This window comes from Desmodus rotundus, chromosome 2 (assembly GCF_022682495.2).
Source record: "Desmodus rotundus isolate HL8 chromosome 2, HLdesRot8A.1, whole genome shotgun sequence".
NCBI lineage: Eukaryota > Metazoa > Chordata > Mammalia > Chiroptera > Phyllostomidae > Desmodus > Desmodus rotundus.
The window spans coordinates 110,758,255-110,766,804 of NC_071388.1; the positions used below are offsets into that span (position 1 = coordinate 110,758,255).

An 8,550-nucleotide genomic window follows, 5' to 3' on the forward strand; every position below is an offset into this window, starting at 1 on the left:
GTGTTCACAGTCCAGGGGCTGAGGGAGTGGGAGCTGAAGAGGCCACAGCTGCTGTGGAGCATTCTCTAAACAGCTGCTTTGTGCCTGTATTTTCTCTTTTTTTCTTTTTGAGAAATTCTTCCTATTCAACACCCTCCCCCCCACCACCCTGGTCCAAACAAGCACCTGGCCTCTCACACAGCCCAGCCTGGCTCTCTCCCAAGAATCTTGCAATAGACCCTGCGGCCCTGGCCAGGGGCTTCAGCCACCCTGGTCCCCCCGCTGGTCCCAGGGGCCTTATTGTTTTAAGCACTCTTACCATCTGATTTTTCAATGTCCTCTACAATTTCTGGTCTCTGAACTTCACATATGCTAGAATACAGTTAGCTTTTCACTCTGTTCCTCAAGTCAGCTAAGCGTTTCACTGGTGCCTAGGGGAAGTGGACTCTGCTCCCCCCTATCTAGCTGCCATCTTCCTCAGACTGTCCAATTTAACTTCAAGTTTTAACTGCAAAGAAATAACAATTAATCCTCAAAAAGCTTCCAGTATGACCAGGTTATATAGTTTCCCTCTATGGTATCATCTGTTAATACCCACCATAACTGATTTATTTAGAGAAAATAAAATGTACTCTTTTTATTTCAATATCACATATAAAATATTTTGTGTCTTTTTTAAATTCTTACTTCTCTGAATTTAGTCCCACAAAAAATATTCCTTCTCATCTTTCCTTCCTTAAGATCCTTTATTAGACCTCAGTGGTCTGTGCAAGACAAGGTCAAACACAAACATAAATTATAATGCCTTCCATCACCTGATTTCCTCCCAAATGTCACCTCCTGCCCCTTGCCTATTTGAAATTCATGTTTTAACAATGAACTAGATAAATGTCCTATACTGTTTCATGACTCTGTTCCTTGACTAATCTTGTTCTCTTTATCTTTAATGAAATTTTATAATGTTTAGTTTGGGTGTTATCTTCTCAGAATTTTGAACTTCCAAATATGGTGCATGAGAGATGGCTCTCCAATCAACTGAGCCACCCAGCCAGGGCAAACTTCAAAATTTGGATCAATATATTTTTTATTTTATACCCACAAAACATTTTTTTTCGTTATGTTAACATACTCTTAAATTAATGGCTAGGAGTATGCTTAACCACCTGTCTCAACCAATTATTAATTGTGGACAGAAATCACCTTTTTTATCCTTTCATTTGCAATGACTATCAATATAATTTCACATTTAGTACATGATTATTTTCTTTTTCAATTAAACAATTTGTCACCTATGTAAACGTCGAGGTTGATCATCCAGAAGAGCTATTAAATCATTTGATTAATTATCACTATAATCCTGAATTCACCATTATTGCTTTTCAATAGAAAGAAAAAAAACAGAAGCTCAGGGGACATTCATTATGTTGCACAATAATAACAAGTGTTCAACCTCAAAACCCATGTACTTAAATTCCTATTCCTGCCTGCCCATCTGTCAAGTAACAACACAGTATTTGTTTGTTTAGGTTTTTTTTTTTTTGTCCTGAAAATTGTCCCTGTTTGCTGCTAGAATGTAAATTATAGCTACTCAAATACAAAGAAAAGAGAGTTAACAGAGATCAACAAAGATTTTGCAAAGGAAACAAAATCTGAAGTAGAGTTTGATATAGGGCAAGACTCATGGAGACAGGGGAGTTAGAAAAAGGATATTCCAGATGGTTCATGTCACTGATATGGACATAAGAGTTTCATATTTGTTATTTTGGTAATTAATTTTACTATAAGGACAGGAAAAGAAAAGGAGACTATGAATTTGAAAATCACAATATTTATTTTTAAAGAAAAGATACCAGAACTAATAAGAAGGTGGTCAAGAAATATTTTTTTACTTTCAATGGATTTTATTTTTAAGACATTTAGAATTACAGAAAAATTGAAATATAGTAGATATTTCCCATGTAAATGATACCAGATTTTCTCTATTATTAACATTTTACATTAGTATGATATATTTGTTGTAATCAATGAACCAATATTAATATATTAGTGTAACTACATTTATTAGTCTATGTAGATTATTCAGGCTTTTTTTTAAGGTTTTTTTGTTTTTGTTTTTTTAGTTTTAGTTTTTACCTAATGTATTTTTACTGTTCTAGTATCCACACTTAACATTTAATTGGAATTTCTTTTTAGGTCCCTCTTTGCTGTGACAGGTTTGTACTTTCCTTATTTTTAATGACCTTGACAGTTTTGCAGAGTAGGGCTAAGGAACTGTGTAGGATGTACTACTATTATAATTGTAACAAAATGTGTAGCCTCTTAAACAACTATCTAGTAAAATATTACAACTTATCAAAGCTTGTTTAGAAGAAATTTGCTATAAATTATGAGCATAGTTGATGATATAACCCTGGGGCCAGGAAAAGCAAGAAGTTCTAGCAGAGAAATGGGAAATGGAGTTTTCAAAAACTGATTCTCTTAAAATGATTAACATAATCTGTTGATAAGACCAAACTGAATGTATTGCTTACCACAGCAGTAGAGAGCACCACCTTCCCCATTTCAAAACTTTGGCAGTTATGGTGACAGGGTTTTGACTTGGAGGGGAGGGTCTTGATTCTCAATGGATAAAGATGAAAATACAGTAAACTAGAACTGGTGAAACCTCAAGGGAAAGATTTTGAGATGAGGGATGTAAAGGACCATAGGACAAAATTTATCAATGTTTTCTATTGAAAGTTAGTGGGATTTTTGAAAAGTTCCTATAATCAATAATTCCTGTTTACCTGGGCAGGAGGCATAAAGTCATTCTAAGGAGAATGGAGACATAGCTCAAAGTCATATCACTGTAAACAATGAGGTATGCTTAACATTTTTAGTGTTTAGTCTGTGGGGGATGGTAAATTATTTCAGTAAAGTATTTGAATTTTTAGAGTCTTTTTTCCTTTTTGCTCCATTAAAAAAAAAGAAAAATAATTTTAAAAATAAAGTTTTGGAGGCAAATAGGAAGAAACTACTAGCATACCATAGTATGCATCACTAGTTACACAATCACAATGTTTAGTGCAAGTTTTTACTATGCTTTTAACCTCTTTCAATATCAGATTAACTATTTAAGATGATGAAATAAAGGCACTAATTCTCTCCTTTCCTTTAAGTAATTACTCACACAAAACAGGAGAATGAGGAATGGAAATATAAATTTATGTTTAATGTATCTAAAAGATGTCATGGAAAATATTTAACACCCAATATAAAAATGTTGCTGATAAGTCAACAAAAGTTAATTCAAGTAAATTTCCATGAAATAAGAAAACATATGAAACAATTTTTTTCAAACAAGTTCTCAGTTATAGAAGAGCTCAAGGAAAGCACAAAGGAAAATATATAGATGTAAAGTCAACTACATAAATTAAAAACATGACATAATAAAACATAAAGAAATTGCATTGCAAAATAATATTTTGTTCTATTATGATAGTCTCTTCCGATCATTCAAGGCCAGGCAGATTCACATGGGATTTGGGCAAATGTAAGAACATTCGTGGAGCTGTTGGGATGTCTGACATGCCACTATTCTGAGGTAGGGCAATTCATACATGCTGCAAGCAAAGTGTCATACCACATGTTCCCCCCATGGGAAAATCCCAACTCCCTTATATCTCTAAGTGCACAAAAAGCAGGCAGGGTGCCAATACTGACCTTCAGGTTATATAACAGAACTTCATTCTACACTTGTGGGCCCCTACTCAAGGCCACATGAACACTACCAAGCCACAGTTGCCCAGACATCCAGGTGAGGGAACCTGCCTGACATCATTTTCCTACAGATATAATTAATTAAAATTGGAAATAATGTATTAAAAGGAATAACATAATAGGAATATTATTGGAAATATAATAAGAATATTACTTCATAATAGAAAAATTGAAAATAATGCATTAAAAGGAATAACATATTAGCTTTCTGAGTTCAAGGAAATTAACATTTCTAAGCATGATTTTTTTTCTTGATGTACTTATTGATTATGCTATTACAGTTGTCCCATTTCCCTCCCTCACTCCACTCCATCCTGCCCACCCCCTTCCTCCCACATTCCGCCCCTATAGTTCATGTCCATGGGTCATACTTATAAGTTCTTTGGCTTCTACATTTCCTACACTATTCTTACCCTCCCCCGTCTATTTTCCACCTATCATTTATGCTATTTATTCTCTGTACCTTTCCCCCCTCACTCCCCCTCCCAATTCCCTCCTTGTGATCTCCATTTCTGTGGTTCTGTTTCTGTTCTAGTTGTTTGCTTAGTTTTCTTTTGTTTTGGTTTTAGGTGTGGTTGTTAATAACTGTGAGTTTGCTGTCATTTTTGCTATTCATACTTTTTTATCTTCTTTTTCTAAGTCCCTTTAACATTTCATATAATAAGGGCTTGGTGATGATGAACTCCTTTCACTTGACCTTATCTGAGAAGCACTTTATCTGCCCTTCCATTCTAAATGATAGCTTTGCTGGATACAGTAATCTTGGATGTAGGTCCTCGCCTTTCATGACTTGGAATACTTCTTGCCAGTTCCTTCTTGCCTGTAAGGTCTCTTGAGAAATCAGCTGGCAGTCTTATGGGAAGTCCTTTGTAGGTAACTGTCTCCTTTTTTCTTGCTGCTTCTAAGATTCTCTCCTTCTGTCTAATCTTGGGTAATGTAATGATGATGTGCCTTGATGTGTTCCTTCTTGGGTCCAGCTTCTTTGGGACTCTCTGAGCTTCCTGGACTTCCTGGAAGTCTATTTCCTTTGCCAGATTAGGGAAGTTCTCCTTCATTATTTGTTCAAATAAGTTTTCAATTTTTTGTTCTTCCTCTTCTGGCACCCCTATAATTCAGATGTTGGAACGTTTCAAGATGTCCTGGAGGTTCCTAAGCCTCTCCTCATTTTTCTGAATTCTTGTTTCTTCATTCTTTTCTGGTTGCATGTTTCTTTCTTCCTTCTGGTCCACACCATTGATTTGAGTCCCAGTTTCCTTTTGCATCACTATTGGTTCCCTGTACATTTTCCTTTGTTTCTCTTAGCATAGCCTTCATTTTTTCATCTAGTTTTCGAACAAATTCAACCAATTCTGTGAGCGTCTTGATAACCAGTGTTTTGAACTGTGCATCCAATAGGTTGGCTATCTCTTCCTCTCTTAGTTATATTTTTTCTGGAGCTTTGAAGTGTTCTGTCATTTGGGCCTTTTTTTTTTTTTTTTTTGTCTTGTCCTGTCTTTACTTAAAGGGGCAGAGCCTTAGGTGTTCACCTGGGTAGGGTAATGCTGGTTGCTGCGCTGTGCTGCTGTACGTGGGGGAGGGCCGAGAGGGAGCAATGGCGCCCACTCCCCTGTCCATCGGGTTTCAGTCTTTCACTCTGATACCCACAATAAAATTGGGCCCCTCTGGTGCTGCTTCCTGAGTGGGTGGGCTCGTGCATACTCTAGGCCCCTGTGGGTCTCTCCAACGACCTCTCCTGTGAGGCTGTGAATCTCTCCTGCTGCTGCCCCAACCCCCATGGGCGTTTTCAATCAGAGGTTTGAGGCTTTATTTCCCGGAGCTGGAGCCCTTGGGTAATGCGGTGTGCTTCGCTCCCCGCCATTCATCAGGGTTTATCTGTGCACCAGTGTGGGGCCGCGCATTGCTACCTGCCCCTCTGCCTGCCCTGTTCTCCACCACTCTGAGTCCGGCCCTGGCCCTCTTGGTTTATTTGTGCACGAATGCGGGGTTGCAGGGTCTGCTAGTGGTCAGACTGCCTGCCCTGTTGGTCCCGCACTCCACCAGTCTGGGTCCTGCCACTGCCACGCGAGTCCTCTCTGCCCCGGTGCCCATCTCCACCCCTCATACCGGTCTCGAGGTATGTTTCTTTTTATCTACTTGGTGTCGGACTTCCTTGCCATTCGATTTTCTGTCAGTTCTGGTTGTGCAAGGAGGCGCAGTGTGTCTACATACGTTGCCATCTTGGTTCTCCACACCAGCATGATTCTTCTTATGCAATTTAAGGATGATAATAGTGACTGCCTCAGAGAAATCTTAATGAAAAAAACAAAGATTTTTTTAGATAAATTGGGACGGCAGCCAGGGAGTGAGGACTGAGACTGCCATCAGGTCTACCTCCACCACCATGGCTGAGTGTCAAGCCCGGAATAAAGCCAAGCTCATCTCTGAGACCTGATGGAGGTTCGAAGCCAAGTATGTGACAGATAAAAAAGAGAAATATGGTCCACACGATGTTAAAAGGCTACAACAAGATGATAACTGGGTTGAAAGTTACTTAATTTGGAGACATGATGTTGTAGATGAAACACTGAAGATGCTTGATGAGAGTTTTCAGTGGAGGAAAGAAATGACTGTCAATGATCTGACTGAATACTCTCTTCCCAGATGGTTATTGGAGATTGGAGGTATTTATCTCCATGGTTATGACAAAGAGGGCAACAAGTTGTTATGGATCGGGGTGAAGTATCACATAAAAGACCATAAAACCATCCTGGTAAAAAAAGAAGCTTATCACCTTCTGGTTGGAACGTTATGCTAAAAGAGAAAATGGAAAACTCATAACAGTGATGTTTGACCTATCAGAAACTGAGATCAATAGCATAGACATGGATTTTGTATGCTTTCATCGATTGCTTTAAGGTTTATTACCCTAAATACCTCTCAAAAATAGTGATCTTTGATATGCCTTGGATAATGAATGCTGCTTTCAAAATTGTGTATCCTGGCTTGGCCAGGAAGCAGTGAGTTTGTTGAAGTTTACAAGTAAAAGTAAAGTCCAAGACCATGTCAGTGTAGAATACCTGCCTCCCCACATAGGTTGAACTGATCTTTTCAAGTATAGCTATCCACCACTAGTAGGTGATGACTTTCAGATGCCATTGTGTGAAAATGGGCCTATTGCCAGCGAGGATGAAGTTTCAAGTAAGGAAGATATAGAAAGTGATGGCAAAGAGACCTTGGAAACAATTTCCAATGAAGAACAAACAGCTCTTCTGAAAAAGATAAACCTCAGCGAACCTACTTCCAAAGCAGAAGAAAATGAAAAAGTTGATAAAAGCTTTCAAGAAACCATTGAGTGTTTAAAGGGCCGTTAATACACATCAGGTATTAGTGGGAGATTTCATTAGCTCTGCTTTCCTTATGTATTTTGATCATCTTGAGGGAACTGCAAAGTAAGAAAACTTCTACACTGTTTTTGAAACTGGGGAAATACAAAATTAAGGGTTATCTGAAGACTCACCTTGGTTTCCAGACATCATGGATATTTTTAGTTCCTCTTTTGTTATTTATTCCATTGACTGTGTTAAGAGGCCCTTATACCATATCAGGTAATAAAAGTGAATATTCATATATTAAAAAAAATCAAGGTTTTAAAATATGGCAGATGACATTCACCCACAACAAACTGCGAATACCACAGAAGAAGTTCAGCCTGGATGAATGAATTTATGTGAAAATGAGAAATAACATAGAACTTCAGAGTAGATCTTATGCTTATGATCAATGTTTAAATATGATATTGGAAAATGTGAAAGTTACTTCTATAGAAATTTTTGAAGAAAGATATGAAGAGCTATATAAATAAAAAAAACAGTCTCTTTTGATGATTTTTCTTTTCTGGGGAGATTGTGTTATACTAATTATCATTCCACTGAGAGTTGTCTAAAGGAAGAATTAATCTTATGAAAAATAAGAGATTTTGTACGACTGCCTCTAAATGTAAAAGGTATTCAAAAGAGAAACCTGCATAAATTTTGATATTAAGAAATGACCAGGAATTCTTCCACTCCTGAAATAAATTGATTTACAAATAACTCACAAATTATTAAGCTAAATGGAATTTCAATTTAGTCATTCCAATAAAAATCATCACCAAAATGCAGCATTCTTTTTTTTGAGTTGATTTGCTCCACTAATTTTTTTCAATTTCTGATTTTTTTTAATTTTAAATAAATTTGATGTTTCTAAACAAAGACATGTAAAACAAAATAAGTATGTAGAACGAAATCAAGATGGAGGTGTAGGTAGACACACTGTGCCTCCTCACACAACCAAAAGAAGGACAATTTAAAAACAAAAAACAACCAGAACTGACAGAAAACTGAACTGCACGGAAGTCCGACAACCAAGGAGATAAAGAAGAAACATTCGTCCAGACTGGTAGGAGGGTGGAAACGGGCAGCCTGGACAGACGGGACTCGTGGCAATGCAGCCGGACCCACAGAATGGTGGATTGTGGAATGAACGGGGCAGGCAGTGCGACCACTGGCAGACCCTGCGGCCCCACTTTCCCACATAGATAAACGGGGAGGAACGGTGGGGGGCGAAGCAAACAGTGCAACCCAGGGCTCCAGTGTGGGGAAATGAAGCCTCAAACCTCAGATTAAAAACACCTGTGGGGGTTGAGGAGTCAGAAGGAGAAACTCCCAGCCTCACAGGAGAGGTGATTGGAGAGACCCACAGGGGCCTAGCGTATGCACAAGCCTTTCCACTAGGGAACCAGCACCAGAGGGACCCAGTTTGATTGTTGGTAGTGGAGAGAGTGACTGAAATTCG

The 8,550-nt window shown here is 38.1% G+C and overlaps 2 pseudogenes; both read left to right on the forward strand.

Annotated features, from left to right (window-relative positions):
- The first annotated feature begins 6,118 nt into the window (after nucleotides 1–6,118).
- LOC112313177 (motile sperm domain-containing protein 2 pseudogene) lies at nucleotides 6,119–7,077 on the forward strand (annotated as a pseudogene).
- Nucleotides 7,078–7,371: 294 nt separating this feature from the next.
- LOC112313039 (U6 snRNA-associated Sm-like protein LSm3 pseudogene) lies at nucleotides 7,372–7,660 on the forward strand (annotated as a pseudogene).
- The last annotated feature ends 890 nt before the right edge of the window (nucleotides 7,661–8,550 follow it).